The sequence below is a fragment of the Suricata suricatta genome, chromosome X, assembly GCF_006229205.1.
Source record: "Suricata suricatta isolate VVHF042 chromosome X, meerkat_22Aug2017_6uvM2_HiC, whole genome shotgun sequence".
NCBI classification, from domain to species: domain Eukaryota; kingdom Metazoa; phylum Chordata; class Mammalia; order Carnivora; family Herpestidae; genus Suricata; species Suricata suricatta.
The window spans coordinates 85,856,225-85,876,982 of NC_043717.1; the positions used below are offsets into that span (position 1 = coordinate 85,856,225).

At 43.3% G+C, this 20,758-nt stretch overlaps 1 protein-coding gene across 5 annotated transcripts in view; it reads left to right on the top strand.

The window, feature by feature from the left end:
• GRIA3 (glutamate ionotropic receptor AMPA type subunit 3) overlaps positions 1 to 20,758 on the top strand; it is a 273,414-nt gene that overhangs the window by 225,721 nt on the left and 26,935 nt on the right. The gene's annotated exons all lie outside the window — the stretch shown is intronic.

Genomic DNA, 20,758 nt, shown 5'->3' on the forward strand with positions numbered 1-20,758 from the left:
AGGAAAAACTTGCCTCTGATCGACAGGGACCAATGGAAGAGGATTGTTTCAGGGACTGGAATCTGAGGCATTGGGATGCCCTGAGTGCAGATACCTATAGGGATGCTCAGGCAGTGGTATCTGACTGGGGACTATGGGCAATAGAAGTCCTAAAAGTGAGGAGGAAATGACACTGTAGGGAAATAATATCCAGAAGCTTCGAAATATTTATCTTTTTTTTTCTCCTATGATCCCTATGACACCCTTCCTTTTCCATTGTTCATGGACTGCATTGGTGTTCGGTGACCAGGACCTTTGTAGAAGCATCTTTATGAACCCTTCAGCAAGCCCGTGATTCAAACTTCCCAGCCTAGGGGGCTGCAGGCAACCAGGCACAGGCGTTGGTCAGAGGTGGAGACTTTGATTGGGATGACCTAGGTAAAGGCTCTGAGGAAGAGGAATTTCTTGGGGAAAATGGGACAGAAGTAGAAGGCAGACCAGGAGCTCTCTCCTACTTTCCTACAGCTGCCCCTTCCTTCCCTTTTCTCTCCTTCTCTTACCTGCTGGGTCTCAGGTGGTCAGGGCTGTTATATTTGCACTTTTATAAAAGCTACAGAATACCTCTTTACCTCAAATGGCCCTACCTAGAATTCAGGTGAGCATCCCTAGGCGCTAGGCAGCGTGGCAAAACAAAAGCAGTCGAACCTCGAAGGAAGCAGGGCCACAAGACATTTCATAAAGAGGAAGAAAACAATGGGACAGAAGAAAGAGATTACTCAGAAGCTCGAAAACACCAGCCAATGCGACAGAGGCTGCCAGCGCTCCCTCAATCTCTTTCTCCATGTGACCCACATGGTCAGGGCTGCTGTGCTGTTGGTTTTACAGAGGCTCCGGCAATCCCAAACTCCCAAATGCCCCAGACCAGAGGACAGTAGGTAGACACACAGAACACCTGGCCTTCACTTAGGGAAGTTCAAGTGTTATGATACAGTTGGGGGGCACCTGGCTGGCTCAGTCGGTTGAGCAACCGATTTGGTTTCGGCTGAGGTCATGATCTCACAATTTATGAGTTCGAGCCCTGCGAGGGGCTTTGCACTGACAGTGGCACCTGCTTGGGATTCTCTTTCTCTCTTTCTCTCCCTGCTCCTCCCCAGCTCATTTGCTCTCACTCACTTTCTCGCTCTCTCAAAAAAGAAACATTAAAAATTTTTAAAACTACAGTTGGAAACTATGGGCAAGAGAAATGGCCTTAAGGATGAAAAGGGGCAGAATGAGAAATTGCAACATGAGCTTTAAACTCCTGGCCATTAGCCAAGGCTCTCTCTACTGTCACCCGACCTCTCGCCTCCCTCTTGGTCCTTTTCCATGCTTTTTATGATGAGGCAGCCCTACTGTGTTATTGCTTTCCAGATGCTTCAGGGAGCCAGGAGGCCTCATGCCTCAAAGTTCCCAATCTAGGGGAACTTAACTGGATAAACATGAACCTGGTCACTGGGAAGAGCTCAGAATTAGAAGGACATAAATGCTATCAGAAAGAGGAATGTATTTTAGGGGTGCCTGGGTGGCTCAGTAGGTTAACCATCTGACTCTTGGTTTGGCTCAAGTCACGATCTCATGGTTGGTGAGTTCAAACTCCTCGCCGACAGTGCAGAACTTGCTTGAGATTCTCTCTCTCCCTGTCTCTTTGCCCCTCCCCTGCTCATGCTCTTTCTCTCTCTTTCTCAAAATAAATAAACTTTTTAAAAAAAATTTTAAAAGGAGAGAGGAATGTATTTTAAAACTGGTCCAGAAGGGAAAGATGAGGCAGGAGCTGGGAAGCCCCTGCCCTTCGGCCAGAAGCATGTTTCTAATGCATCGCTCTCTGTCCCTCACCCCAGTCCCTTTCCTACTTTATCTACTGGGTCTGGGCTTTGAGCAACAAATGCATTGCATTTGTTTTGCACAGAGGCGTTAGGGAGACTGGAGGTTCAACCTTCCCCACACAGGAGGCTTGCGGAGTGGACAGCCCCAAGCGCCCACATGGCGGGTGAAGCTTCCTAGGGATAGCACAGGGGACTGGCAAGGGGCTTTCAGCCAGACCCCTCCTCTGCTGTCTCTACTAAGAAGGATTAGTGGTATATGGTGGACATTTGTACCCAGACTGAAGTGCTGACTCTTTGGGCCTTCAAGAACGAAGCGGAATCGTGTGCTCTCTTCTTCCTCCCTCACTTTTGCTAATTCTACGTTTCTGCATGCTGTGGGCATTAGGTAAACGGGTGTGATGCACCAGGGTGCTGGGAGGGCCATGCAGGTTCCCAAACAGGAGAGAGATGCTTTCCAGCCCAGAGACCGATTGCCCAGCCTTCCTCCACACCATCGGTGGCGGGGCAGCCGGTTGGTTTTCCAGTCAGTGCAAGCTGGGGGCATTGCTAAGACCCTTACGGGAGTAAGCCAGCGTGGGGAAATGTTAGCCAGGTAGGTAGAGTGTCCCCACCACAGATTATGTGTCAATGAGAACTTAAGGGGAACCGTTCCTTCTTTCTAACCTCCCTTGGGGTGCCAGCACCCCCAACCAAAAGTGTGGATCCCAGTTACGACAGAGAGGAGACTTCCGCCCTCCCTCTCACTGAAGGGTAACTGCTGTCTTCTGTGGAGACCAGATGACAGGCTAGAGTCCAGGCTACTTCCCCTCTGTTCCCCTGGGGCCCTTGCTGTTACCACGGATACCTCTTCCAGTGGCTAGTGGCACTTTGAGGATACAGCACAATACCCATTGTATCAGGACCTCCCACCCTGAATGGCTTTGCACCGGCTTTTTCGTCTTCCCAGGCAATTATTGGGATTGCCCTTCTGCCAGTCCAGAGATTAGCAGGAACTAGTTAAACTACTTGTTATCTTTAAGGCTTCCCTTTTCTTCCCAAACCTTTGGCTACACAACACAGCTGGACCCTTCTCTAACTAATCCATATATCAGAAAATCCACAACTGATAAAAGCAATAAAGAATAATTACTCACGTTAGAAATATATCCTTTCCTGGAAAATAGAGAGCCCCTAGTGAATTTTGGTGTTTACAGATCATTAACTGCTTGTCAGAAAAACCTAAGAGGAGGTCTGTCAGAAATAAACATAAAACAGCCCATGCATCGAAAGAGAAATAAAATTTGATTTTCAAAAATGAATCTAATTCGTGGCACAGCTTTTTCTAGGAATTCGTCTGTTACATGATGGAAGGCATACTCTTATCTAGGCATAGCAGCACAAACCAGGCAAAGAAAAGTTCAAAGGGGTTGAAAAACTTACTTACTGAAGTTGAGCCAATCTACATAGATACGGGTACAGCATTCCAGAAGTCTGGGAGCTAATCTTGGAGTCTCCCGTACAAACATCAGTTATTTTTTTCAATACTTTGGCTCCATGTCTTCCCAACACTGTACCATATATTCAGCACGTCTCATGTTGCCAAGACGGAATTAAAAAGTTCCACATTCCCTGATTTTGTATTTAAATTTGTAACCTTAATGTTGCATTAATGGCCTATTTTGCATATCTGTTTGATTGTACCATCTTAAAGATTCATTTAAACCTGGGGAGGACAGCATGACTCCTACCTGCTTCTCATTAATAACATACTTTTCAGTGAGCGGATAATGAATGACCTGGATAGAAATCAGTAGAAATGCAGATTGCCATTAGGCGCAGAAGGGAGGAGGGGGTCCACTTTTTCCACCATACTGACAAACAATTTCGAGGCAGAAGGTGTTGAAAGCAAGCCTCAAAGAGAGATGACTGTCTAGAAGGGTTCTTAATTAAATATTCTGTTGTCTGTACATGCAGGACCCTGAAAGAAGAGGCATCTTAATGGAAATTAAAATTTGCAAGTGACTTAAAAAATCTTGCGTTAATAGAAAAAAGCCATCTAATTATGAAAAAGAAAACCAGATAACTCGTAGTGACAGATTACCCTAATGGGTTCTGAAAATCACACGGGTCTGCATAAACATTCTTTAATTTGTTGAGTTCACTATTGTTAGTCGCCCACTGGCAGGGGTGCAGAGTGGGGGGTAGCAAGCAGTAAGCATTTCAGCAGGTAAAAGGGCTGCCGTTGGTTGTTCAGAGTTGGAACAGAGGACAAGCAGGAGAACCTTAGAGGGGAAATACAGAACTGTTTTTAAGAAAGTATTATTGGCCTCCTTCACTTTTCTGGAATAAGCACCAGACGATAATGGTCTTGCTTGAGAAATCGAGGGCCTGTTTTTCAAGTTACTGTATTTCTTTGGTAATAAGGTGCTAGCAGCAAAATGGGGACTTAAGGAGAATACATTTCAAACCAACGACTCCTAATAAATTATCCCACAGACCACAGGTTTCACAGGTACTAGAAAACATATGAAATTTGGAACTGCAACCTGGACTTTGAGGTTCCCTTTGCTCTTCTAAATCTTTTAGGATTAAACATGGCTTCCTTCTGCAGTTTGACTGTGGATCCTTACTGAGTAGAGGTGATAACTGGTTTTCTATCAGAAACGCCAGTCAAATGGAATAAGGGTTTGCTTAGGTTTGCTCTGGAGAGTTTTCAGGCTTTGGTTTTGTTTCTGTTCAAAGTAGCAGTGAATACACAGGCCGGAATATAAAACAACTTAGTTTTCTAGATGATTCTTTAAAAACCACAATTTTGCTTCAGTCCATGCCTCTGTTCCTTGGGGGTTTTTTCTTTCTAATGGGGTTTGGTTAGCAAATTTGCGATTTTGCAGCATTGGTTTCGGTGTGGGACTTTTGGTATGGCTTGGTTCAAGACCCTGGTCACTGCATGACTGTATCCAAGCCGAATGGCCATAACATTCAACCTGTCTAATTGCCCCCAGTCTTACCTCCATATGAAATGCTGGTGCCGTCCTCCCTTTGGTGACTCAGAAAAGGGAAATTTACAGCTGTGACCTTAATGTAATGGTAACACAGTTTGAAAATGCTAGGCAAAGACATTTGGAATGAGTACTTGACAAAGGTATTTGAAATTTTTAGTGGAAAGCATCTCTGGAGAGTCTACCACTTTCAATTTTGATTACACTCAATTCTTCAACTCATCTGTCAGAGCGAATACAGGGAAGTACTATTTTTGAAAAACTGGGGGAAACTGTGAATTTGTCACCTGCCTGCCCACCTCTGTTGAAATTCTTCTCTTGGAAGGGAGACTCAGAGAGAGGGCGTCCAAACAACCTAATGTACAACTCACAGAGCCAGAAAGAGAAAAGTAGGTGGAAATTTAGGGAGCATACTCTTTTTTTTTTTTTTGCACAAATATTTCCTTGTATAATGATCTGCTCTTTTGAGGGAAAGTATAGTCCTCAGACAGCAGTAATGAGATCATGGCATACCTAGACCCAGGAGTTCATTTCTTTTCATTTTTATATGAATAGAATAAATTTTTAAAAAACAGTTCCTGTGTACGCCCAAGGGATTTTTCGCCATGCAAATAATACAGCTTATCCTTCTCTAGAGTGGCCTTTCATAACAGGCTGGGCAGGCTGATCCAGGGCTGTAGCTCCGACCTGAATGGGGCAGGAGTTACACTTCTTTCTTCCCTGCCCCTCAACCTAGGCTCCAGCCAATCCCCCCAACTGGTGCTGTCAGGACTTTGATGCGGCCATCACTTCTACCGTCAGAGCAAACAAGAATACTGTGAAGCAGACAGTCCTTCTTGGTGCCCTTTGGCTGCCTTCTAGTCCCTCTTTGCCTTCTGCTTCACTCAAGCTGAGACCTGCACTATCCAACATGGTACCCACTAACCTCATGGGACGAGTTGAATTAAAGAAATCAAAATTAAGTTTAGAATTCAGTTGCTCAGTGGCACTACCCACATTTCGTGTGCTCAACAGGCATGTGTGGCTAGAAGCTACCATGTTGGACAGCACAGATATAGAACATATCAGAAAGTTCTTTGGGGCCATGCTTCTGATGGCTCATTTAGCTTCCTCATAGTAAAAACCATATCTTCCACATTTCCATGCCCCAAAGCATTCTACCACCGTGCCTGAGACAACTACTGAACGGGGTGAACTAAGCGGGGTGTGGAATTTAACTAAGTTTCCTAATGAAGTAACTAACTGCTCACTCTGTTGTCAAGAGCTGTGCTAAATCCATTATAAGCCGTCTCTCATTTCATCATTGCAAGACCACCGTGAGGTAGATCCTATCTCCGATCTTTTTTTCAGATATGGAAACTGAGGTAACGAGAATATTCTTTCATGGCATACCTAGACCCAGGAATTCATCTATTTTCAATTTACTATGAATAGAATAAATTTAAAATAATTCTAATTTTGTAATTCCTGTGTATGCCCAAGGGCATTTCAGGTGAAGTTCAATGATTTACCCAAAGTCACTCAGCTAATAAGTACCAGAGACCAGCTAATAACTTCCAGAACTATCTCCTTAACCTCTGTTCTACGCAACAAAAGAAAACACATAACGGCACATTTCATCACGGACAGGCCAGCCTCTCACAGAACATTGGTGCCTGGGTGGCTTCCCCACAGCACTCATGTGGCCAAGGCAGAATAAAGACAGGATGGGATCAAGGCCTGAGCATGAAGAATGGGGGTGTAAAGAAGTATGTTGGTTTGTGTTTGTCTGTGAGTATCAAACTAAGTGGCTGACTATTTCTCTCAATGAAATAACAGCAAAGTATTGGCCTTATCTGCCATTTTGCATACGGATACCATTGCCTTTGGCCCCCAGTGGTGAAGATTAGTGAAACCTAATCAATTAAAAAATTTTTAATGTTTATTTATTTTTGAGAGACAGAGAGACAGAGCATGAGCAGGGGAGGGACAGAGAGAGAGGGAGACACAGAATCCAAAGCGGCCTCCAGGCTCTGAGCTGTCAGCACAGAGCCTGACGCGGGGCTCTAACTCACAGACTGAGATCATGACCTGAGCTGAAATTGTACGCTCAACTGACTGAGCCACCCGGCACGCCAAACCTAATCATTTTTTGAAGTCACCCCCACATGCTGCATTTACCAGAAGGTAACTCAAGCTTCTGTGCCGCAGGGTTTGTGCCAGGACAAGCAAATGCCAGAAAATCAATTTTCCTGCAGCTTTCACAGTCAGTGTGTTTGCCAGACAAAACCCCAGCCAGCCACTTTTTTAAATCAGCATAGGGCCTTTAGAAAGAATACTTACCGGAACACCCCTAAGAGCAAGAAGGAAAAGACTTAAATCTAAACTCAACTGTTCAAACTTGAGAGCAACTGAGATGGTGAAATGTGAATATATTGAAATTGAACATTTTGGTGGCCCCATTTGGATTGATAAGGCATTCCCTGCTAAGTAGCTCATGAATTAGCGTTGATCCTAGTCTTGGCCTCAGTAGCATTAATAGCACATAACCTGGCATCACCCCTCTTCCTACCCACATGCACCCATGCCCTCAGTGCGCCCCTGACTTATCACCCCATGACATCCTAGCTTGCATGCTGTCCCCAAGACCTATCTTGACTCACCTTCCCTCCCGTATTTCTCTGGCACAAATTCTTCAGTAGACCAAATAATACAAAGGTGGTGGGTATGAGTTTTGTTACCCTCCCATTTACGTTTACATTATCATTACATGATAGTGTAATTAATTTATTGAGAATTTACTACATACCAGGCACTGTGCTGGGTGCTTTATAGAAATGATCTCACTTAGTATTCTGTCTCCATTTTAGAGATAATTATTAGAATGTTAGAGGAATTTAAGTAATTTGTCCAAGTCCAACAGAAGGCGTGACCTATAATGGTAGGATTTAGGGCCTTGTGACAGGCTAGCGGAGTATTATATTGGTGCCTTTTACCCCATCGCATACTTAACAGGCTTCAAAGCTGAAGCAAGGAAGATGAAGGCTATATAAAATCATGTCGAAATGACAGGTCAAAGATGTAAACCTCAGTTTCGCCACTGGGAGGCAGTGTGGAGTAGTAGGAAAAAACAGGCTGGGGAAGCCAACAGATCCCGATTCGAGGACTAACTCTGCCACTTTGCATCTATGCAATTATCACCTTACCTCTACGCTTTGAAGGATGACAGGGGAGACTAATGTTGAAAATTTAATCAAGGATATAGACTTCTATGTCAAATGATCTGGGTTTAAATCTCAGCTACATCACTCATTTATTCATTCAGTTAATACTTACTGAGAGCACTCCATGTGACAGCCCTTGTTCTAAGTGCTCAAATGAAACAAAGTCCTTTTGGACTTTGTCTTAGTGGATAAGACAAAAAAAAAAACGATAAGCCAATATGTAAATAGCATGTAGTTTCAGTTGGTGTTAAGTGAAATGAAACAAGCAGGTAAAGAGACAACATGTCGGGGAGTGTTATTTCATCTCAGCTGATTGAGAAAGGCCTCTCTGTTGAGGTGACATTTGCTCAGACACCTAAATGAAGAGGCGGGCAGGCCAGGAAAATGTGAGGTGGAGGAGAGTGGGGAGAAACTTATTTCAGATGCAGTAGCATGAGCAAAGGCTCTGACGCAGGAGCATGTTTGGTCGGTTTGAGAATGAAGGCCCACGTAGCTGAAGTGACGTAGAGAGGGAAGGAATGATAAGAGATGAGCACAGACAAGACACACCAGAGCCTGTTGTGCTGGGCCTCCTAAGCCCTGGTAAGGACTTTGGATTGGAGTCTATGTGTGAGAGGAAGCCATTTTGAGGGCTTTGAGCAGAGGAACGACATGATCCAATTTATACGCAGAAGGACAGCGCAGACTGCTAGGCAAAGGTAAAAGTTGAGGAGGAGGGAGACCACTTACGAAGGGAGTGTCGTATTTCGTAGGAAGGATGACTGGTAAAGGTGGTAAGAAGTGGTTGGATTTTGAATATATTTTGGAGATCGAACTGACAGGGTATGAAATGGGAGAGCAAAGATGACTGCAAGGGATGGGCCTGAACAACTGGACAAATTGGATGGGAATGCCATTTTCTCTGACAGAGAACACTGGAGGGGTAGCAAGTGGCAGTGGGGAGAATCAAGGGTGCATTTTGGCCATGCTAGGTTGGAGATGCCCAGGAGATACCGAAGCAGAGATGCAGGGAGGCAGTTGGAGAAATGAGTCCAGGGTTTAGAGAGGGCAGGGCTAGAAATCTTCCCAGCTGCATCCTCTTGAACCAGGAAACTAACCAGTAAATAAGCAGTAACCAGTACATTAACCGGCATATAAGCACTCGCTACCTCATCAGTAAAATGGGGATAATATTTGTTTCACGAGGCTATGTCAAGGATTCACAATAATGTGTGTAAAGTAGGAAGCACCATTCCCGGTGCACGTAAGTGCTTAATAAATGGTGGCCTTCTCATTGTCAGTATTCGCTGCCATAACTGACAGCTCGCTGTTGCTCTTGCAGAATTACTGTTGATGGTTCTCACCCCAGATTGAATATTAGAATCTCCTAGAAAGCTTTTTCACAGAATTGTCAGCCGCACTTCAGGCCAATTAAATCAGAAGCGCAGGAGCAGTGATCAGTAGCTGCCCAGGCATATATTACTTACAGATAGAAAACACATGGGCTGGCTTTAAGGGAACTCTTCAGATTAGTTCCAGCTCACCTTTTGGAAAACTAACCCCCCCCCAAGAAAAAACACTAAGTGGAAAATTTGGGCTCTTCCTAATCTCCCTGAACAAATTACTTCTTTTTTTCTATTGCTCTCCCCCCACCCCACCTTAGTATGAAAGTAATTCTTCCTCTAAGGACCTGGAAGAAACAGTCACTGTGGAAACTCTAAGTATTGCAATTCCAAGATAGACTTTTCTCCTTAATAGAAAAATATTTGCTCTCATTTCCCAGGCCCCGGATTGTCAGGCTTGGCCTCTGCATCACCATTAACCGACTCAAGAATAAGAAGGTCACTAAACTTCTCTTTTAAATACCTTAAGTTATAAAAAAGAAAAATACAGCCTGAAAGTGAAATCCAGGGTGCCCGGGGGGCTCAGTCGGTTACCCATCCGACTCCTGTTTTGGGCTCAGGCCATGATCTCAAGGTTTGTGGGTCGGTGCCCCATATCGGGCTCTCCACTGACACCATGGAGCCTGCTTGGGATCCTCTCTCCCTCTCTCCTGGTTGCTCTCCCTCTTTCTCTCAAAATAAATAAACTTAAAAAAAGAAAGTGAAATCCAAATCGGCCGAGGGTTATAGGCTCTGGATTGCTGAAGATGAAATTTCATTGAAAAGTAGAACTCCAGCAGGCAGAGGGAAGTGACCCTAGGGTGTCCAACAGGGACAGCAGGCTGGAGGCAATCTGTTGCTTGGGACTCAGGGAACTGGAGGCTTTGCTTTAGCTGGTGGTTAAAAGGTATGGCAGGCATACTTTCTCTGCGGCCCATTCTCTGTCCTGAAAATAGACTCTACAATCTAAAGGTGAGGGTACGTAGTTAGAAACGTCAGCCTCTCAGTACCCCCACACACCCCTCCTGTAACCAGTCGATGTGTCTGCCGTTAGGCTACCAATTCTTCAGCTCTGTTTTGGCCTTTGCTGAAATGCAAGTGCTCCTGCAAGAGGATCACACTTTAGGCTCTTTTCCATCATTTCCATTTGCTGAGTTGAGAATGCCTCCAGTCGTTTTCCGTGAGCACAGATGGAGTGGGGAGGGCATCTTGTATCTGGTAAGGGAAATGGGGAAGACGTGGTACTGCCCAGGTGGCGGGGGGTGCAACACGAGACTATCAGAAACAGGAAAAGTTGACTCAGTCTTGCTTGATAACAGCCCTAGTAGTCTGTATTTATGTGTTTCATTCTCAAAACAAAGAGAAAAAAATAATGTGTTGACCTCTGGGTTAAAAAGTAAGGAGTTCGTGTGGGTTAAGGGCAAGACATCTTAGGCTTCAAGCTCACATTTCAGGGAGGCAATAAGAGAAATATCATGCCCCTTGACGTCATGCTAAAGCATAAGCAGGAGGTGCCTGGGGGGCTCAGTCACTTAAGCAGCTGACTCTTGATCTCGGCTCAGGTCATGATCTCACGGTTCATGGGTACAAGCCCCACACTGGGCTGTGCGTTCACAGCGTGGAGACTGCTTTAGATCCTCTGTCTCCCTCTCTCTGCCCCTCTCCAACTTATTCTCTCTCTCTCTTTTTCAAAAATAAATAAATGTTTAAAAAAATTAAAGTGTAGGCACCATTTCAGGCAGAATTTATGTGAACTTGGTCCAGCCCCAGGGTATAATTCACAACCATCCCTAACCCACCTGGGAACAGGGTGCTGTTGGAGAGCACAGACTCCGCAGTCTATGTGACCAAATTCCCAGCTCCGCTGCCAGCTAGCTGTACCGCCTTGGGCAAGTTACTTAACTTCTCTGTGCCTCTGTGCACTTTTAAGATGGGTTAGTAATATAATCTATTACACAGAATTGTTGTATTACATGAGTTAACACATGTAAAATGCCTAAAACAGAGTCTGGAAGTATGGGCTCGATTAAATGTTAATAATGGTGGCCCCCTCAAAGCCCATAAAGCACGGTTTCTCTCCTGCGGTACTACTGACATTTCAGGCCAGGTCATTGTTGGTCGTGGGAGTGTCTTGTGTACTGTAGGGTGTTTAGCAGCATCTCTGGCTTCTATCCAGAATATTCTCTTTAGTAGCCCTCCTCTCCCCAAGTTGTAATAATAACAAAGTGTCTCCAGATGTTACCAAATATCTTTCTGGAGGCCAGATCATTGCTGATTGAGAGCCACTGGGGTGGAGGTTACTGAGTCCCTTCCTCTATTCCCCCAGAATAGAGTAATAGGACCTTAGAACCATTTTCTCCAAGAGTTTGTCTACTCTGGCATTCAAAGTCATACAGCCACTGATGCTGCTTTCAACCCACTGGAAAAATCTTAGCCTAACTTGGCAAAAGAAGCAGAAGACATGTTAGAACAGTAATGTGACTTTGCATGCTAGGGAGGCACACTAGAAAGGTCACCAGAAACTTATCTGGATTGTCACTGGCACCTTTGGAATGAAGATGTCCGAAACAGATGTGAAAGGAAACCCCTCCCTGGACTTGGGAACACAGTGTGAAAACATTAGACAACACTGGGAAAAAGGTGACCTCCACCTCCCCTGAAGTTTCTAAAAGCCCAGCCCCCCAAATAATTCAGCCAGGGTCATAATGCACCAATAGAAAAACTGAGGATAGAAACCGGTATTTCCTTCCCTTCCTTCCCCCGGCCCTCACCAATAAATACGTAGTCACACAGCAGCCGCTGACTGAGCAAAAGGAAGCTGACAACAGTACTTGCCTGAAATCTTAGACGTGCAAACTGAAGGAAAGACAGACAATGAAATTGGGGTTCGGGCCCTGCTTTAGAAATGAAGTCACTCTATTGGATACTAAAAACGAACTGAAGGTGGAAGGGGGAGGGGGAGGGGGGAAAAGCGGTGGTGGTGATGGAGGAGGGCACGTGTGGGGAAGAGCACTGGGTGTTGTATGGAAACCAATTTGAGAATAAACTACTTAAAAATAATAATAATAATAATAATATTTTAAAAGAATAAAAAAAAAGAAATGAAGTCACTGCCTGTGTGCCCTGCTCCAAGTGAAAATGGAAACCATGGTCTTTGCTTTAGGGAAAGAAACTAAAATTCAAGGATTCTTTTTTCCAAATGTGCCTCATCAGAGCTACTGGCTTCTTCAAAGCACATGCGGAGGAAAACACGTGTCAGGTGCATTTGGCAAGCCAGATGTGCTCTTCCTCCCCTGCCCCAGATTGCTCTGATCCCTTCACGTGGTGAAGCGTGGACACTAAGGGCCTGTTGCAGCATGTGACGAGAACACCCACTTCTTCCACTGCCTTACTGGGAAGGGATTGGGGTTAATTTGCAATTTACCCCGATTTTTTTTTAAAAAAAGGCTTGAACAAGAAATTAAAAACGTTTCTGAAGGTGAGTTGCTCTCTTTTGCCAAAAAGGATATTGTCAGGGTTACAGCTGAAGAGGCTGGGCTTGTAGTGGAACAACCTGAGTCTAGCAGACTTGGAGGAGGGTCTCAGCTTTGTTCCTCATTAGCTGTGTCACCTGGAGCAAGCCACTGCACTAGCAGCAACTTGCCAATGTGCTTACCCTCTCTTCCGCCCGATTCCCTCGTCTGTAAAATGGCTGCTCGTTCTTCCATTCCAAAGATATTTTTTGAGCACCTCTGGGCATCAGGCACCATTCCGGGTGCTGGGGACCAAGCACTGAACACATAATTTGCCCTGGGGAAGTTAAAGGAGATGGCATGTATGAAATCACCTTGGCAACCAGAAAGCCCTATGCAAATGTACAATTGAACAAAATTTACCTGTCTCCTGCTTCCGGTCATGGCAAATCTTAGGTGTCTCTGTGTAAGAAAGGCACTTCGCAGGCCTAACCCAAGTGCTCAAAACTTGCACAGAGTCGCAATGCAAAGCACTTCTGTAGACCTGAGATTTAGAACCACATGGAAGACTTTGAGAATGGGCCAGCTCCATCCAGGCCTTGCTCTCCCCCCAGTCTTCTGACCCCGCCCACCCCACCAGGACAAAAATGCACCTGGTCCTCATCCAATGCCATCAACCATCAGGAAAGGCAGAAAAGAGAAGGAGGGAGGAAGAGGTCAGGCACTCTCCACAGCAGCCATGCCACCAGCTTCCTTTCTTCCAGTCCTCAATCTTGCAAGGATCACCTGTCCATATCCCAGTGTTAGAAAAATGCAAAGACACAACATGTTCTCGTGAAGGTGAAGGAGGGCACAGGAGACACATAGGAGTCTATTGTGCCCCGTTCAGGCAGACATCAGACCAAAGCCACCTTTTCAAATTTGGACCAGCTAGCAGTGCCCCCCAAACCTTTCTCAAAAGTAGACATTTCAGAAGGGGCTAAATAATTTGGAAGAGAAAGCAGATTATAGTTTTTAATGATGTATTCTTAACTAAAGATACAATCTACAGAAGAAATGGACCAAATTGTTAATCAATACCTAAGCTACAAAACTAGTAGATAGAGAAGGCAAAAATGAAGGAGGGTAAGGCATTTTTGTTTGAAACATGCCATTTTCCCCTTCGTTAGTGTCCTGTTCACAGGGATGGTTGTTCCAGCCCCTACACAGCACCTTTTACACCCACGTGTCTGGGACACCAATCCCCTATTCGAATAAAAATGATCCCTTGGTCAAAGGTAACAGAAATCTTTGTGACGTCAGTGACTGTCTCCATGAGGACCAAGACTACTGATGTCAGAAATGAATCTCTGAGTAAAAAAGACAGTAAAATTGGGTGAGAGAGGTAGAGACTGAGAACTCAGCCTCTCTGTGACATGTACAAAGCTAATTTTATACATACAGTGGTGGAAATGGACAATAGAGGCATGATACCAGCAATGGCCAAAAAAAATAAATGCATAAAGCCAACCCATTCCCCTTTGGGGAATGCTGAAGTACAAAATACCTAAAACCACGGTACCTGGCTGGCTCAGCCGGTGGAGCCTGTGACTCGATCTTGTGGTTGTGAGTTGGAGCCCCATGTTGGGTGTAGAGATTACTTAAAAGTAAAATCTTCTCTCCCAAAAAGGTACCTAAAACCATCTTCCCCTGACCTTTCCTTCATCCTATCCTCTCAGAACACACTGAACATGTTTGGGGCATAGAGATGTCACAAACACCAATACTCTCTTTGCAAAATGTAATATTTTGTCTATGTGCTGACAGCAAATTAATACCATAAGTGAATTAGCGGACTATGCCTCTGTTGAGAATCATGCTTCCAATTTATTGGTCTGTTTTGTTAATGTAGTTAATTCTCAACTACCAACATATCAAAAAAATGCCTGTTGAATCCTGTCAAAATGAAAAATTGTGTGCATATCCACACCACGAGAAGAGATTGTGTTACTGTCATTTGTGTTAGTGCTGCTATATCAAGCGTAATATCATCAGTTGTCAGGGCCCCATTTTAGGAGGGACTTTGAAAAATTAAAAAGCATCTAGAAGATGGAGATTCCCAGAAAGAGGAGGGGGATGACTGGAATTCATGTCATAAGAGTAACAAATGAAGGCCCTTGTAATGTATAGTCTGCAAGAGACAATTAACAGGTGACATGGTTGTGGTGATCTTCAGTTGGCACACCATGTGAAAAGAGCGTATTTGTTCTATATTACTGCAGAGTACAGAATTAGGACCGGTAGGTGGAACTGCATTTGTGATATTCATTCATTCCACAGATACATAGTCAGAGTACATGCCAGGCACTATGCTAGTCACTGGGAATACAGAGACAAAAAAAGAGAGAGAGAGAGAGAGAGAGAGCTATAATTCCTATTCCCAAGTAGCTCAGGTTGCACTGGAGATGACCATTACAAAGCAGTACAACCAGTGCTACCTACACTGGAGAAATGGCAGCAGAAAGGAGAGACTGCCCAATTCAAGCAGAAGGCAGAATAGGACTGGAGGGGAGAGAGACTGTCATGAAAGATGTCAGCCCAACAAAAAGAATTTTCTATCCACTTGAACTGTCTGCCGTAAGTTACGAGCCTCTTCTGAGCTTGGAGGTGACTTTCCATCAGAGACCTTTGAGCAGAGAAGCCATGCTGCGTTGGCTGAGAGGCTAAACCAGATGGTTTTGAAGGTTTCTTCTATTTCTAAAAGTCTGTTACTCTACTGATTACAATTGGCTTTCTATTGACCAGTGGATGTTCTCATCTAACTCTTCGGGAAGCAGAAAGCTTCATTCACCAACCAGGTCTTTCCAGTAACAGTGTTCTGGTTAATGGGAACCTCAATGTGTGAACCTCAACTAAACTACCAAACATAGGTTTTAAAGGAAAATTTGCCCTCCACCAAAATTTTTAAAAACCCAAATCAAATGATGATGACTTTTGTTGACAGCAGACCACAGGCATTCACCAGGATATGTCCAAAGACCCAAATACGTGAATAACACTTGAACATATGATTCCCTCCATAAAATGAAGTAATGATTCTGTTAAATAGGGGACTAAAGTAATTTATCATGCTATTAGGTTTTGTTACTAAAACAAATGATGCTTTCTGTGCTATAAAAATATGTAATGTTTTCAACACCTCCTGTATGCCAGTCACTGTTCTACGTGAGATCACGTATTAACTCATGTCATTTCTCCCAAGAATCTTTTGAAGTAGGCACTTAAAAAAATTATCCCATTTGATGGATGAGGAAATTGAGGCATGTAAGGGCTAGATACCTTCTACACGTAGCAAGTGGGATTCAAACCCAAGAGATGTGACTCCACACTCTCAACATGACACCATGCATTTACCTTGTACCCCTTGGTCTACAAAGGAATGGCTATGCACAGTGATAAGAAGCAACCAGCACCACTGCAGATAGATACAAAGTCTGAGTAGTGGGCTAAGTACGGTCACTGATCACTTGTTTCTGCGCATCAGCCCACATTTGAAACCAAGATCCAAATTTCCACTCAACAAAAGCAAATTTCCTTGTACAGTTGACCTTCATGACTTATTACAAATAGTTGGAACAGTGACTGTTGACTCCTTGAATGCTAGAGCTCTGCTTTATCTGCTGTTTTGGATTAATCTGTTCCTCCTCCATTCATGTATTTCTCCTTTTGGATTTCATATGCTAATTATCTAGCAGTGCTAAGAGAATTTCATGTGTCCTCTCTACATACCCGTTGTTTATTCCTTCTGAGGTACAAAATGGTGCTCTGTGGGATGAAATAAATGAATCGTGGCAAGTTTGAGGAAAATGAACTTGCTATTACACATCCTGCCCGTAATTTTTTTTAATTTCTCCCAGAAGATTGAGCTAAGATTCAATTCCTTTTATTGCCTTCAGTATTTCAGCCAAAATAAGACAGACTCCAAAAAAAAAAAATGCTAGTGATATTTTTTCTTCTTTTTGGTCTAAATGTTATACTGTCACTTAAATACTAGTTAAGAAGATAAACGTTTCAGCTCAATTTTTCTCACTTGTGGGCCATTGCTTTTTCCCCTTCTTAATTCAGACTTAATTCCTTCAGAATTCAGTCATCAACCAGGACCCAGTCATTCTGCCACTAACTTTTCATTTCCTGAATTCATTAATATCTGCTGCATGTACACTGCACATTCAAAGTGCCCACGTCAAGCGCCACCATTTATTCTCCTAGAAATGCATCATTACCTAAGGGAATAAACCTTTTAACCTGTATCAGCAATCAAAGAGCTCAAGTAAATGATGAAGTAAATGAATCCAAATTATAGTGCATTCAGACTGGAATTCACAGACCCCTTTGCCCTTGCCTCATAAATTTATCTTTGGATGGAATAACCTGTTTGCAAATAATGTAAGAGACAAATTGGTCTATCCTTTCCCCCTTTCACTCGGGTTCAATTAGGCCAAGATGAACACAGAGTACCTCTTTGCAAGTGCACAGAGATACACACTTACCACAGTGTTGTCTCTAATGCCAAAAAATTGGAAATGACCTAAAAGTCCTTCAGTTGGAGATTTGGCAGATGAAGAATGGTATAGCCATAGATTGAAATGCTCTGCAGCCATTACAAAAAAAGATGTGTTTATTCTCATAAAAATATAAAGAGATGCAAGGAAATGATAAAGACCAAATTCAGGATAATGGTTACTTTTGACCTGGAGGAAGGGTATGCAGTCAGGGAAGAGACTTCAACTAACTTCATAATGTTTTATTGAGTATTGTGGCAGATACGGAGGTGCTCTTACATTATGTTTTATATCTTACAGTGCAGCTGAATTATTTGCTATTTTATAAAATTCTTTGAGCCACTGACTAGGAAATTCCTACTGAGATAAAATTAAGTCATTGAGAATGTGTTTCATTGTGATGTTTAGAAATTGTTTTATGTGTCAGATGAGGATAATGTGCTCTGGAATGAGCACAAATGTCAATGGGTGAGATTTCAATCTTAGAAGACCTTGATTATTAGGGGAGAAAGTTATTGGTGTGGACAAGAAAGGCACGCTAAGTGGCAAAAACAAAAACAAAACAAAATGGATTATAAAGCATATATCCTGATTGGTTTAGCTGGGAGTTGGATTCAATGATCTTTAGAGTAACCTCAGCTCTAGAATTCTACAATGCTATAAAACTAGTGCTGGCAGCCATTTTTCACCAACCTTCTGTTGCCTTTGACCAACAATATAGATGTCACCCTGATCAGTCTAAGCTTCAGTTATTAAGCAAATATATCTTAAAAGCCTACTATGCACCTATGCTAGCTGCCAAGAGGGCTACCAAAATGAATCAGGCATGGACTTTGCCCTCAAGAACACCCAGTAATGTGAGTAGGACAGTCACGTAGCCAACTCACCATAACGCATTATAGTAAGCACGGTAGCAAAGGTATGAGTAAAAGTGCTTTAGGAACACCCAGGAAAGCACTTATGTGGGAGCAAGAGTCAGGAAAGATTTCACAGAAGACATGGTATTTGCTCTGGACCTTGTAGGATGAATAAGGATAATTTAGGCAGAAGCAAAAGCATAACCAAAGGCATAAGACGTGAAGGTGTGTGGCATACTTCAGTGAACAGTGAGTAGTCCAGCATGACTAGATCATAGGAGAGTGTAGTCAAGATCATAAGGACTCTTGAATATCATACATAAGAGTCTAAGTTTTGTTCTGTAGGTTTTAGGGAACTATGAGAAGATTTTAAAGAGTGGTCAGATTCACACTTTGGAAGTATCGCTGGAAAATAAACTGAAGAGAGAGATGAAGCCTGGAGAGCAATTAGGAAGCAATGTAGTCCAGACCAAAAAAATGGTGGGAGCCTGCTCCAGGGCAATGGTAATGAGAAGAGAAAAAAGACAAAAATACAGAGCCTACATTTCTTTTTTTGTTTTGTTTTGTTTTGTTTTTCTTCCATAATATTTTATTGTCAAATTGTTTTCCATACAACACCCAGTGCTCTTCCCCATAAGTGCCCTCCACCATCACCACCACCTCTTTTCCCCCCTCCCCCTTCCCCTTCAACCCTCAGTTCATTTTCAGCATTCAATAGTCTCTCAGGTTTTGCATCCCTCTCTCTCCCCTACTCTCTCTCTCTCTCTCTCTCCTCCGCTCCCCCTGGTCATCCATTAGGTTTCTCCTGTTCTCCTGTTAGACCTATGAGTGCAAACATATAGTATCTGTCCTTCTCTGCCTGGCTTACTTCGCTCAGCATGACACCCTCAAGGTCCACCCACTTTCCTACAAAGGGCCATGTGTCATTCTTTCTCATTGCCATGTAGTACTCCACAGAGCCTACATTTCTATGTCCAAATAAACAAGGCATATTAAGAGGCCGAGGAAGGAGTAAAAACCAAACTTCCTAGCTTGGATGTTCCATGGTTTACTGATAGAATTTACGAGAGCCAGGCTTTATAAAGAAAATAATAAGTTTGTTTTGGAAATGTTTAATCTGAAAGTGTCTATAAGACCATCAGGTGGAGATGTCCATCAGGAAGGCTTGTTTGCTGTCTCCCAAAAACATATGTTGAATTCAACCTCTCCTCTCTACTTCCATTGCTCCCAACATAGTCCAAGCCACCACCATCTCTCCCCTGGACTATTAGAATAGCCTCATATTCACTCTTGCCCACCTTAGAATGTATTCTCCATATAATAGCTAGAGTAATGCTTTAAAACTTTAAATCAGATCTTATCACACACCTCCTCAAAATCTTTCAATAATTTCTTAACGGAAGAAATACAAACTTTTTACCATGTCTTATAGGGCCCTAGAAGATCTGACCTCTGATTATCCTTCTGAACTCATTTCCTACCATTCTCCCTTTTGCTCAACTGGCTTCAGCCATACTGGCTTTTTTTTTTCCTGCTCTTGTTGCAAACCAACTATGAAAGCCATATTTCCAATCCCAGTGAACAGTTTCAGTGACTCAGTAAGGGCTTCAGTGGGTGTCCAATCACCATAAACACAACGTTTAATTTCCATGGCGATAGCTTTGGGAGTACCAGCCCTCTGAAATTATTTAAGCACGTCAACGCAGGCTTCAAGAGTGTAGCTGGCCAAAGTCCAGAGAAGAGCAACTAAATAATCAAAAACCTGAGGCAGGGGCCAGGAAACTCCATAAAAGGACACTTGAAATCCTGGCACATCTATAGTCTCCACCATGCTACCTCACCTCTGGTCAAATAGCACTTTAGAATTTTTCTTTTGGGTTTTCATTCTTAAGGACCTAACTCCCAACTCAGCTGGAAGTCATGGGTCATTAAGACCATGCTTCCTTTATATTCTCCAGAATGCCTACCATAGATCTATAAGCATTTAGCACATGTTCTAAGGACCACCTGAACTGAGATGACATTTAATGGCATTGAATTCAAAATCCAAAATGGTAAAGATGAGGGAAAATTGGCTTGGTCGAAAGAACTAACAGTTTGGATTTGGCCTCAACCTGAGTGGAAAGAGGGACTGTTCAGTCTATCATACTCTTCCCACCCCCAGGAGAGTGCTTTAGATATAGCGAGTGCTTGACAAATATTTGTTAAAAGGATGGATGAAAGGCTAAATACATTAACGGAAACTCAGGCAGTGTTATGCAAAAAATAATTCTCCAGTGACAAGAAGCAGTTTTTCTTTTCATTCTGTCTTCATCAGGTATCTGGGATACTGTGTCTATTTCTAGACAAACTAATTGAAGAGAGGCATTGCTAACTAGACTCCTATGGGAGATAGACCAAAATTGTGAGCCTTCTGGAAATAGTATTAGACATCAGTGGAGTTCAACCTGATGGAGAGATGAAAAGGAGGTATAACAACAGCCTTGCAATATTTGGAGGGCCATCATGCAGAAGAAGGAACAGAA